Here is a 12,626-nt window from a genome sequence, read left to right as displayed (position 1 = left end):
AATCGCCCTGCCTTTGACTAGTCTCACCTCCACACAAAGGCGTTTCTGTTGGTCAGAACAGGCTCAGGAAGCCTTTGACAAATTAAAAAACCGCTTTGTGTCAGCCCCCATCCTTAAGAACCTGGACCTGTCTCGCCAATTCGTAGTGGAGGTGGATGCATCGGAGGTGGGAGTGGGGGCAGTTTTGTCCCAGAGATCACCCACTGATGACAAAATACACCCTTGCGCCTTTTTCTCTCGTCGTCTTACCCCCTCGGAGCGGAACTACGACATCGGGAATAAGGAGATACTGGCCGTCAAGTTGGCATTGGAGGAGTGGCGCCACTGGCTGGAGGACACGGGGGTTCCTTTTTTGGTTTGGACCGACCATAAAAATCTTGAGTATATCCATTCCGCCAAAAGACTAAATTCTTGACAGGCCTGCTGGGCTCTGTTTTTCGGGCATTTTAAGTTTAACATCTCCTATCGCCCAGGGAGTAAGAACAGCAAACCTGATGCACTCTCACAGCTTTTTGACGCTGAGACTGACTCCATCTCTCTGGCACCCATCGTGTCACCCAGCCGGGTGGTTGCAGCGGTCACCTGGGAGGTGGAATCCAGAGTCTGTGAGGCACTAGGCGGCGTCACCATCCCCGCCGGATGCCTAGAGGGTCTGTTGTTTGTGACGGTTCGACTCAAGTTACCCCTCTATGCTTAAAAGAATTCACCCCGTGTTTCACGTATCCAGAGCCAAGGCCGTCATTCGCTCCCCCCTCCAACCCCAGACCTCGGCCCCTCCGCCTCCTAGACTCATCGAGGGGTCACCTGCCTACACGGTACGACGGGTAGGGGTCACCAATATCTGGAAGACTGGGAGAGTTATGGTCCGGAGGAGAGATGCTGGATTCCGGCTCATGACATTCTGGACCACGCTCTCATAGACCAATTCCACCGGTGTCATGGTGAGTCTTCTGGAGATGTCAGAAGGCATTCCTGAGGGGGAGGATTCTGTCATGATTCTGTGTCTTCTCTTTTTCCCTTTTACCTGTGTGCTGTCACTGTCAGGTGCACGTGGGTTTTGTTTTTATCCTGTCGGTTCTCATCCTTACAGGGTGGAGCAATCAGTGCTACTCGTGGAGCTGCGCACTCAATCAACCCACACCTGTTACTCATTTCCTCTGCCTATGTATTTGCTGTCTTTGTCTTCTTTCGGCGTGGGTATGTCTTTTGGTGTTGTTCTTTGCTTTCCTAACACTTCTGTGCTGTGTCCAGGATCCTCAGGCGAAGCATTAATATTTCCTATGCGGACAGTGAGGCCGGATTGGAAGCGCTAGACCATGCTCTTTCCGATCGTTCCTCACAGCTCTCTGTCTCAGTGGATGCGGGCACTGGATTGCGACTTGACTTTATTCTCCTGGCCTTTTTGTTTTTCACCTTTTGCTGCTTTATGTTCTGAAGTTTTGAATAAACTTCCTCTTTTGCTTGTACTGCATTTGAGTACTGCATTTACTGCATTTCAGCTATCAAAGCAAGAGCTAAGGCTAAAGCAGCCCGTGCAGAGCTGTCCTTTGCGGAATAAGAAGCTGATGTTATAAAGAAAAAAGCTGATTTAGAAGCGAGTCTACATCTTCTCAAAAGTAGAAAGGCAGTTGCTGTTGCTTTAGCAGAGGCTGCAGCTTATGAAGAAGCAATTGAAAGTGGAGAGTTAGTAGAGGATCCCCAAGTCCCTGAACAACCTCTCAGCCCAGCTGAATGGACTAGTGATTATGTGCAAAAGCTCTCACAAATATGTCTCGAAGACATCCCTGACAAAGTTGAACTGCTGGAACACCTCAGAAAAGTGAGTGACTACTCTGAAATACCGAAAGTGGATATTCAAAACAGCTGGCAACCTGCTTATAGCCAGTTCACCACAAACAGATCAGACATACTTTCAAAGATGGCCACAACATCCAGCAAAGACAGAGAAAGACCTTTCAAATACTCTGCCAACCAGTTCCGACCTTACAAGACATCTGATTTGCAAAGAAATGGTTAGCGCTAGTCTGTTAAAGTTTGATGACCATTCTGAGAATTACTGATCATGGAAAGCATCTTTTAAGAGTGCTACTAAAGATCTTAACTTGACCCCCTCAAGAAAAACTCGATTTGTTAACAAAATGGCTTGGACCTGAGTCATCAGAACATGCCAAAAGAATTTGCTTCAGGTGCTGCGGATCAACTCAGCATGTGGCCAAATATTACAAAGTGCCAATTAAGTGTCTAGAATGCAAAAGTGAGAAGCATTTATCAGCTATACATCCAGGTCCTGCTGCTTCCACACACGGTAGCTGATTCCGATAAGGAGGATGGAGAGATACCAAATGAGGACACATCCCTCTCAGTTCCATCAAACTGTACAGAAATCTGTGGTAAGGCAGACACATACAGTCCACGTTCATGCTTCAAAATCAGTCTGGTTAGAGTGTATCCAGCAGGTAAGAGGAAGGAAGCAGTAACAATGTATGCAGTGCTTGATGAACAGAGCAAGGTAGAAGTGGTAGAAGGTAGAAGTGTTACCAACTTCATAATTGAGCCTAAGAATGGAAAGCTACAAATTCAGCTCCCAACACTAATAGAATGCGACATGATACCTGATGACAGGAAAGAGATTCCCTCTCCTGAGGTAGTGCGGCACCATCCTCATCTTCAGGTGTTAGCAGACAAAATACCAGCTGTGGACCCCAATGCGTCTATCCTGCTGCTCTTAGGGTGAGATATACTGAGAGTACACAAGATGCGTGAGCAAATAAATGGGCCCCACAATAGCCCCTTTGCCCAACGACTCGACTTGGTCGCGCATCCATACTTAGTCCTTGCCCAAATAACATCCAAGTGAAGGAAGATTTCAGTCTTACAAAATGTCATCAGGATCCGCACACTTCATCCTGCCTGAAAGATACCAGTTTTTCTGTGAATACAGACAGTTTGGGTTGTTCAGTGTTTCAAAGATTCAGGGATGATGATAAACCAACACTGTCCATGGATGACAGACAGTTTTTGGACATCATGAAACAATCAGTATACAGAGATGAGGGGAACAGCTTGGTGGGGCCTCTACCATTTCGATCTCCAAGATGTCGCTTACCAAGTAACAGAGATCAAGCAATCAAGCGTTTCTGCTCACTCCAGAAAACATTAGAAAATAAACCAGACATGAAAAAACACTTTACCGAGTTCATGCAAAAGATGCTGGACAATGACCATGCAGAAGTGGCTCCTCCTTCGGAAAAGGGCAAGGAACACTGGTATCTCCCAACCTTTGGGGTATATCACATCCAAAAACCAGATCAGATGAGTCGTGTTTGACTCAAGTGGTGCATTTGAAGGGGTGTCACCGAATCATGTGCTGCTGAGTGGTCCAGACTTAAATAACACTCTTCTGGGTGTCCTTCTTCGCTTTAGAAGAGAGCTTATAGCATTCTCAGCGGACGTGCAACGTCTCAGGTTACGTATGTAACCCTGGTCCCCCGAGGGAACGAGACGCCGCGTCGAAACGCTAGGGGAACGCCTTCAGCGTGACCGTGCTCTGAATCACATGTGTAATCAGTCCAATGAAAGAGCGAGACGTCATCGGTGGGTGACGTCACCAACCAGGAAGCTATAAATACACGTGCGTTAGAAACCGGCGTCAGCTTCAGGAGGGAAGCAGTGCTCGCAGGGATGCAGGATGAGGGCCTCGAGACGCGGCGTCTCGTTCCCTCGGGGAACCAGGGTTACATATGTAACCTGAGACGTTCCCCTTCAGGAACTCGAGCCGCATCGAAACGCTAGGGGAACGAGATGCCCACGCCACCAGAAGCCAAGTCCCTGCCTAGGAAGAGCTAGGACAAAGGACGGAAGAGCCAGGAGCGACTCGCAAGTCCAGGTCATAAAACCTGACAAAAGGGGCGTGGACCATCCCGCAGCATTACAGATGTCCTGAATATAGACACCTTCGAGGAAGGCCTTGGAGGCCAAAACACTCCGGGTTGAGTGAGCCTTGACCCCTAAAGGAGGAGGGAGACCAGAGGACTCATATGCAGTAGAGATAGCATCCACAATCCAACGACTTAAAGTTTGTTTGGTGGCCGGAAAGCCTCGCTTAGCCGGACCATAGCAAACGAAAAGCTGATCAGATTTTCTCCACATGGCGGCTCTGTGGATGTACGTGTCCAGCACTTGAACTGGACACATACAGTTTAGCTTCTGCTGGTCACCCAAAGTTTCCACAGCTCCAGGCGAGGGTGGAACACAGTGCCCCCGCCTGTGAGAGGAGATCCCTCCTGACGGGAATCTCCCATGGAGAGCCGTCGAGGAGAGAAATCAAGTCCGAGAACCAAACTCGGCCCGGCCAGTACGGGGCTACTAGAAGGAGGGACACCCCGTCCCGGCGCACTCTCTCTAGAACTCCCGGGAGCAGAGTGATCGGGGGAAAAGCGTACAGACGAAGCCTCGGCCATGTCTGTACCATGGCATCCAGCCCCAGGGGAGCTGGATGAGCTAGAGAGTACCAGAGGGGACATTGCGTGTTCTCCCTCGTGGCAAAAAGGTCCACTTGGGCTGGACCAAACACTCTCCAGATCTGCTTCACCACCTCGGGGTGAAGCATCCATTCCCTGGGCCTTGGCCCCTGTCTCGACAGGATGTCTGCTCCCACATTGAGATACCCCGGCAAGTAAACCGCTCTCAGCGAGAGAAGTTTGCCCCGGGACCACACAAGGATCTGGTGCGCCAGCTTGTACAAGGGGCGCGAACGCAGACCTCCCTGGTGGTTGATGTAAGAGACCACCGCTGTGTTGTCGGTGCGGACCAACACATGACGGTCTCTTAGGTCCGGGAGAAAATGCTTCAGCGCTTGGAACACGGCCAGCATCTCCAGGCAATTTATGTGCCAAGTGAGTTGGTGACCTCTCCACAGACCGCAGGCGGTGTGGCCACTCATGACCGCACCCCAACCGGTGAGGGAAGCATCTGTTGCTAGCGTTACGCGGCGACAAGGAGCTCCCAGCACCGGGCCCTGAGACAGGAACCAGGGATTCCTCCACATGTCCAAGGCACGTAGGCATCGCCGCGTGACCTTGATCATGCGAAGCGGGTTTCCCCTCGGGGAGAACCCCCTGGTTTTGAGCCACCACTGTAGGGGTCTCATGTACAGCAGGCCAAAAAGTATCACGTTGGACGCAGCTGCCATCAGACCCAACAGTTGTTGAAACTGCTTGACAGTGAGTGACCGGCCTACTTTGACTCTCCTGACTGCAGCGAGGATCGACTCTATCCGAGCAGGAGACAAACGTGCCTGCATCGTGGTCGAATCCCACACCACACCTAGATAAGTGGTTCTCTGTAATGGAGACAACACACTTTTCTTGACGTTCAGTCTCAGCCCCAACTCTTTCATGTGAGCGAGCACAACATCTCGATGCTGAGCCGCTAACTGTTCCGACTGTGCTAGGATTAACCAGTCGTCGATATAGTTTAGTATGCGGATGCCCTGGAGTCGCAACGGAGCCAGAGCTGCATCCACACACGTGGTAAAAGTGCGGGGGGAGAGTGCTAGGCCGAACGGAAGAACCCGATATTGGTATGCTTCGCCCCTGAAAGCAAACCTCAGGAACTTCCTGTGTTGAGGAAGGATGGAGACATGGAAGTACGCGTCTTTCAGATCTATCATCACAAACCAGTCCTCGGACCTGATTTGTGACACTACTTGCTTGAGAGTAAGCATCCTGAACTTCAGCTTCATGACTGAGCGGTTCAGAACACGAAGATCTAAAATGGGACGTAAGCCCCCATCCTTCTTCGGAACAATGAAATACCGGCTGTAGAACCCGGACTCCCTGTCGTGAGGAGAGACCACCTCGATGGCCTCCTTCCTCAGAAGAGAAACTACTTCTTGTTCCATTACCAGACCCTGCTCGGGGCCCACCAAGGTGGGGGAGACCCCGACGAATGGCGGCGGAGGTGCCCCGAACTGTATTCGATACCCTCTTTCTACAGTATGCAGGACCCAAGCAGACACATTGGGCAGTAGTTTCCACGCTGCCAAATGATCTACTAAGGGAACCAGTCTCTTGAGACTGGTCTCTGGTGTTTGTTGAGCCACTAGAACGGTGTCCTGGATCGGTTCCCCGGCAGGAAGCACCTGAACTGGCGGCCCCTGAGACCCCCTCGGGGGTGGCGAGCTCCCCGGCCCCGCTACGTTGCTGGGCGGGAGAAACCGAGATGTATGCTCGCTGGAGGCCGCTGCGCCCTGAAGCACCGGCAGGGTTAGCAGAACGGTCTCCTGAGGGCACAGGGGGGAGGCGGACACCAAAGAATGCGGTGTACCCTGCCTTTCCCCCCCTGGGGCTGCCCTCAGTGGTCCTAAACCGTCAGGACCGTTTAGTCGAAGACTTCTTCGACTGCAGCACGACCCTCAGGTCGGGCCTCGCCTTAGAAGTCCCCGACTTAGAGCGTACGACCACTCGCTCTCGATGGGGCGGAGTGCGAGTGGCCACGCTCTGCTTCTGTGCGTCGCGGTATGAGGAGCTGGTAGACGGCCGAGGCTGCTCCCGCCCAGCAGCCTCGAGAGCTGGATGGCGGAGGGGGAGGAACCGCTGGAACGCTGCCGCTTGTTTACGAGCCTCCTGGTACCTGTTGACGACCGAGTTAACGGAGTCGCCGAACAGGCCAGAAGGCGAAAGCGGGGCGTCCAGAAGAAGATCGCAGTGCGGGCAATCGGCCCTCTCGAGAGCCGATGCCGCATGCCCTGCTCCCAGACAAACCACGCATAGAGCGTGTGTATCCCCGCTCGTGATGTAGCGAGGGCAGGGAGGAAAATGGCTCTAAAACATGGTTTGTCTACATGCTTTGATTTCTGACTCTTCTTAGACATTGTGCTCAAAATAAAAGTGGTGCAAACTAGCGATCAAAAACGAGCACAAACACACAGACACAGAGCGCTGCTGAAAGACAGAAGCTGACACCGGTTTCTAACACACGTGTATTTATAGCTTCCTGGTTGGTGACGTCACCCGCCGATGACGTCTCGCTCTTTCATTGGACTGATTACACATGTGATTCAGAGCACGGTCACGCTGAAGGCGTTCCCCTAGCGTTTCGACGCGGCTCGAGTTCCTAAAGGGGAACAAATGTTCTACTGTTTTGTTGTTCAGGAAGAACATCGAGATTACCTCAGATTCCTGTGGTATGAGGAAAATAACATGGGAAAAAATGTGATAGACTACAGGATGAAATTCCACATCTTTGGTAACAGCCCGTCACCTGCTGTAGCCATCTACTGTATGAGGAATGGGACACTGTCAAATTCTACACCGACAGCAAAATAGTACTTGAGTACATTCACAACACTACCAGGAGATTCTATGTGTATGTGGCGAACAGGGTCTCTCGGATCAGAAAATCCACACACCCTGACCAATGGTTTTACATCTCAACTGAGAAAAACCCGGCAGATCATGCTACACGACTTGCTCCAGCAAACCTGTTGCAACACACAAGCTGGCTTTCAGGACCACCTTTTTTATCACAAGTCCAAGCAGAAGAGATTCTTGACAAACAGGACTTTGCTCTCATAAATCCTGAGGCAGATGATGAGATTCGTCCTGATGTTGTGACTTTGTTAACCAAAACCTCACAGAAACAGCTAAGTTGTCATCGCTTCATGCATTTTCCTAGTTGGAAGAGTCTCATTCATACTTTGGCCAGACTGAATCATGTAACTGTATCATTCCAAAAAGTAAACACAGGTCACAAAGGATGGCAACAGTACAGAGATCCATGCAGTGTTACAGAACTTCTCAAGGCCAAAAACCTGGTTATCGGTTCTGTTCAACGTGAAGTATTCAAAGAAGAATACAACTGCATAGAGAAAGGACAACCAATCTCAAAACAAAGTCCTCTCAAGAGCCTCAATCCAGTTGTAGATGAAAATGGCTTACTCAGGATTGGAGGTCGCATATCCTTGTATGCCGATGTATGCATGAAGGAAAAACACCCTCTCATTCTTCCAAGAACCCATCACATTTCCACCCTTCTTGTGAGATTTTATCACGAGCAAGTACAGCATCAAGGACGGCATATTACAGAGGGAGCCATACGAGCCGTAGGGTTTTGGATTGTTGGTAGCAAACGTGCAGTGTCTACAGTCATTCATAAATGTGTGACATGTCGTAAGCTGAGAGGACAGTTAGAGTCCAAAAATGGCAGATTTACCTGAAGACAGACTTGCTCAAGAACCACCATTTACCAGTGTTGAACTTGATGTTTTGGTCCTTGGACTATCCTCACACGACGCACTAGAGGAGGTAGTGCTGAAAGCAAACGGTGGGCAGTAATCTTTACGTGCATGTCTACCAGAGCGGTGCACATACAGCTCATCGAATCCATGACGACGTCTAGCTTCATCAATGCATTACGGAGGTTCTTCTCTATCCGAGGTCCCGCCAAGCTTCTTCGTTCTGACAGGGGAACAAATTTTGTGGGCGCATGTAAAGAACTAAGAATAGACACTGATGATCCATCCCTACAAAATTACCTGCAAGAGAAGGGGTGTATGTGGCTGTTCAATCCCCCACATTCATCACACATGGGGGGCTCATGGGAAAGACTAATTGGGTTAAGTGTAACGGAGTTAAAAAGAACATTAATACTAACGATATTCATTATGTTAAATTTCATGAAATTAGAAGGGTGAGCTAAATCAAATGGTGTTTTGGTGCCCTCTAGTGGTCAATACATTGCAGACGTTATTGTTATTTTGTCCATTTTTGCCTACCGTAGTTCAGCAGAAAATGGTTAACGCTGTTGCGGGTAAGCGTGTTTTTCCTCTCTCCAGTTCAGTGTGTTTATACGATAAAAGTGTGTTTAATATGAGTTTTTCTGATGTAAAAGGGTTATGTGTGCTTATTTCAACTGATGTATAAGGTTTTGGAGGAGTTTACATCTCAGAAAAACTCAAATTAATTGTTGTTGTGCTTCATATCTTGTATGGTGAGACTGACACGTGCTGCTGCTAGTGTAGCATTGTATAGTTGAATCGATAACACACAGTGAGTTTACCCTTAATAAGAGTGAGATGTTCATTTTATGTGCTTTATTTCAGTTATGTCTGTGTCTGCAATGTCACCCGGTATATTAATACATATTGATGTATTTCTCAGACACAATCATCGTTGCTGTGGTGAATAAAAGAACTGACAACCAGAGTCGTTGTGTGCGTCGTCCATTCAAAATTGACGACAGCCGTATGGAACAATGTTGAGGACAACAATTGGGGTATTTTAGATGCCATGTTGTTAAAGACTGGGCCTGGTAGACTCACTCATGAAGTCTTGAGTACCTTGATGGCAGAGGTAATGACTATCATGAATGCAAGACCGTTACTGCCAGTATGTGCAGTCCCTGAAAACCCAACAGTTCTTATCCCAACAATGATTCTAACCCAAAAGATGAATGCATTGGCAGCCCATTCTGGAAACACCTATGTCGCACCTCCATAAGAAACAGTGGAAGCAAGTCCAATGCTTGGTAGATACCTTTTGGAAGCGATGGCGGGGAGAATATTTGTCAACCCTACAAAGCCGCAGAAAGTGGACAGAGAAAAGACCTGGAATTGGAGATGTAGTACTGCTCAAAGACAGTCAGGTACAGAGAAATGAATGGCCAATGGGACTTTTTTTGTTAACACTTTTCCAAGTCGAGATGCAAAGATACGCAAGGTGGATGTGAAAGTTGCGAAACAAGGAACAGTTAAAACCTTCTTGAGGCCAGTAACGGAAATCATAGTTCTTCTGTCACAAGAGAAGACTACTTAAGACTGTGTTCCCAATATTCAGGATCAGTGATGGCACTAAGGGATAGTGCCAGGCTATGAAGGTATTTTTGGTGCAAAACAACTGAGCATCTGTGACGGCAGAATTTGTAGTTGTAGAGAACAGCCACACATGTGTAATATTGCATTTGAAGTCACAGACAAAAGTTGCAAACTTGTTCATTTTTTTTCTCTCTTCTACAAACACAACACAACAGCTACACCTTCTCGAATCCTTCATTGCAGGTACACAAATCCTATTCTACGAATCACAAATCAAGAAACTCGTACGCTCGCATGTTTTGCTACTATTGCGGCAGTGAATATGGTGCAAAACACATCCGCACACCTGCATTAAAAATGTGAAGTCACAGACAAATTTTGTACATCCACAAATCAGTATGCAAATTGTTGTAATGAGATTTGCACACTTGTATAATGTTTTCTTATACATATATTTTTTTTTTCTTGGATGCTTTTTCTAGCACAAACACAAGCGCGTTACGACAATGGCACGAATCTGCCGCTATGAGTCTCAAACGATGTTTTTCTGTGGCAATTGACAAGTTTCGCACGCTTGAATTTTGCACCACATATCTGTTTGAAATATGGAGCAAAAGTGATTTGTGCATCTGTAGAGGCAACGGCGGGCACTCTTCAGAGATCAGAGAAGTTTGGCCAATCAGAAAAGCTACACTGTATTCGCTTTTTGTTATTCCTTATAATTCTTCGGTTTTGTTATGACCAAGTTTGTGGATCTTATCGCCTGCAACATTGGGGGTGTATCTGTAGCCATCGTGACGGTGATTGCATCAGCTGGTTAAGTTAATTTCTAATGTCAGTTATCCGAATCAATCAGGGAATTAATTAGGTAAGTATAATAATTCTATGATTCTGGGGGCAGAATCATCACATGGCTAGCTGTCAGTTTATTTTAAATTAGGTAACTCAAAATATATTTGATTTTATGTTATATTGACATTCATTTGCCACATACTTTAATCCAAAGCAACATGTGCTGCATTAGGTACACATTTTATTGAAATAATGACTCAAACGGTATTTACAAGTACTTCTTTTGTATTTTTTATTTTTTAGTTTGTTGTCTGGATCATGTCATCTGCAATACATTCCAGTTGGAGCGTTTTCATGTGATGGCCATCATAACGATGATAACATCAACTGGTAAGTTAGCCAAATAGTTAAAGGTTGTTGTTTTTTGAACGTTATCCATTTCCTGGGAATCTACCCCATTGTTTCAGCAATATAACACTAAGTTCTCAATGGCAAATGCAGAAACATTAATTCATGTGTTCATGACCTCAAAGTCAGATACTGTAATGCTTTACTGGGTGGTTGCTCTCCGCGCTTAATAAACAAACTCCAGCTGGTCCAAAATGCAGCAGCTAGAGTTCTTACTAGAACCAGGAATTATGACCATATTAGCCCCGGTTCTGTCAACACTGCACTGGTGCCTATTAATAATTGTATAGATTTTAAAATCTTGCTAGTTACTTATAAAGCCCTGAATGGTTTAGCATTTCAGTACTTGGGTGAGCTCTTATTGTATCATAGTCCTCCATGTCTGCTGTGTTCTCAAAACTCTGGCAATTTGATAATACCTAGAATATCAAAATCAACTGCGGACGGCAGATGATTTTCTTATTTAGCGCCCAAACTCTGGAACAATCTACCTAACACTGTTTGGGATGCAGACACACTCTGTCAGTTTAAATCTAGATTAAAGACCCATCTCTTTAACCTGGCCTACACATAACACATTAACACATTTCTATATTTTAAATCTGTTAAAGGATTGTTAGGCTGCATTAATTAGATCAGCCAGAACCGAAAACACTTTCCATAACACCTGTTGTACTTGTTGCATCATAAGAAGAATGGCATCTGCACTAATATTAGTCTGTTTCTTTCTTATTCCAAGGTCACCATAGCCACCCAGATCCAGTCTGTATCCAGAACAAATGATGGATCAGCACCTAGAGACGACCTCTACATCTCTGAATGTCAGCGGAGACCACTTCAACTAGATGAGCCCCAGAGACAGATCCCCAATGAAGACTTCGTCACACAGACAGCCATCGGCATAAGACCACGGGAACCAGATGAGTCCTCTGCACAATCTGACTTTCTTGCAGCCTAGAATTAAATTGCTGGTTTCGTCTGGCCAGAGGAAAACGACACACTATTTCCCTGTTTAATATTGTAAAGGTGACACAATCAGCATTGTAAAAAGAACTATATAAATAATGGTGACTTGACATGACTTGGCTCTACTGTTTGATCTACAAGAATGCATTATAAGGAATGGAGCTTAAATGATTTGTGATGGATTATCAACTAATTATGCACCTTCCTTGTAGGTGCGTTCAGATAGAGGTATATGCATCCCACTTAATCTCAAAGCGACTGTTGCAGCACAAAGTCTGGCATTTGGGGCAAATTCTGTAAATACTATTTAAACCGACATTGTAAACAATATTTTTTTTCTTGTGCTTGCAGTTTCATTCCAAGAATCAACTCTGATGGCACCAAATGCCACTGAGATTCACAGATCAGATGGAATTCCTGAAAGAGGGTGCAAAGAAAAAGCATCAGCCTGAATCCCCTCTTGGTGTTTCTCATCAGAGAGTTTGTCAACTTTGCCAAAATTACTGAAATTTAACACAACAACACAAACTAATTTTTACTGTATTTTATTTCTGTAAAGCCTGTTTTGCTATGCTACAGATTTAGTGCATGCTAGAGATGAAGATTTGTCATTTGTATTTTTAAAAAGAAAATGTTCAACAATTAA

At 46.6% G+C, this 12,626-nt stretch overlaps 1 long non-coding RNA gene across 2 annotated transcripts; it reads left to right on the top strand.

Annotated features, from left to right (window-relative positions):
• Window positions 1–9,760: 9,760 nt before the first annotated feature.
• Window positions 9,761–12,626, top strand: LOC127155689 (uncharacterized). Of its 2 annotated transcripts, XR_007825633.1 has the most exons (4): window positions 9,761–9,876; window positions 10,910–10,996; window positions 11,754–12,040; window positions 12,332–12,626. It is a non-coding gene; the product is annotated as an uncharacterized LOC127155689 (long non-coding RNA). The 2 variants fall into 2 exon arrangements; XR_007825632.1 differs by lacking the exon at window positions 12,332–12,626 and having other exon boundaries at window positions 11,754–12,193.

This window comes from Labeo rohita, chromosome 24 (assembly GCF_022985175.1).
Source record: "Labeo rohita strain BAU-BD-2019 chromosome 24, IGBB_LRoh.1.0, whole genome shotgun sequence".
In the NCBI taxonomy this organism is placed as follows: Eukaryota; Metazoa; Chordata; class Actinopteri; order Cypriniformes; family Cyprinidae; genus Labeo; species Labeo rohita.
Note: the sequence above shows the minus strand (reverse complement) of the source record. Positions and strands in the feature narration are given on the sequence as shown.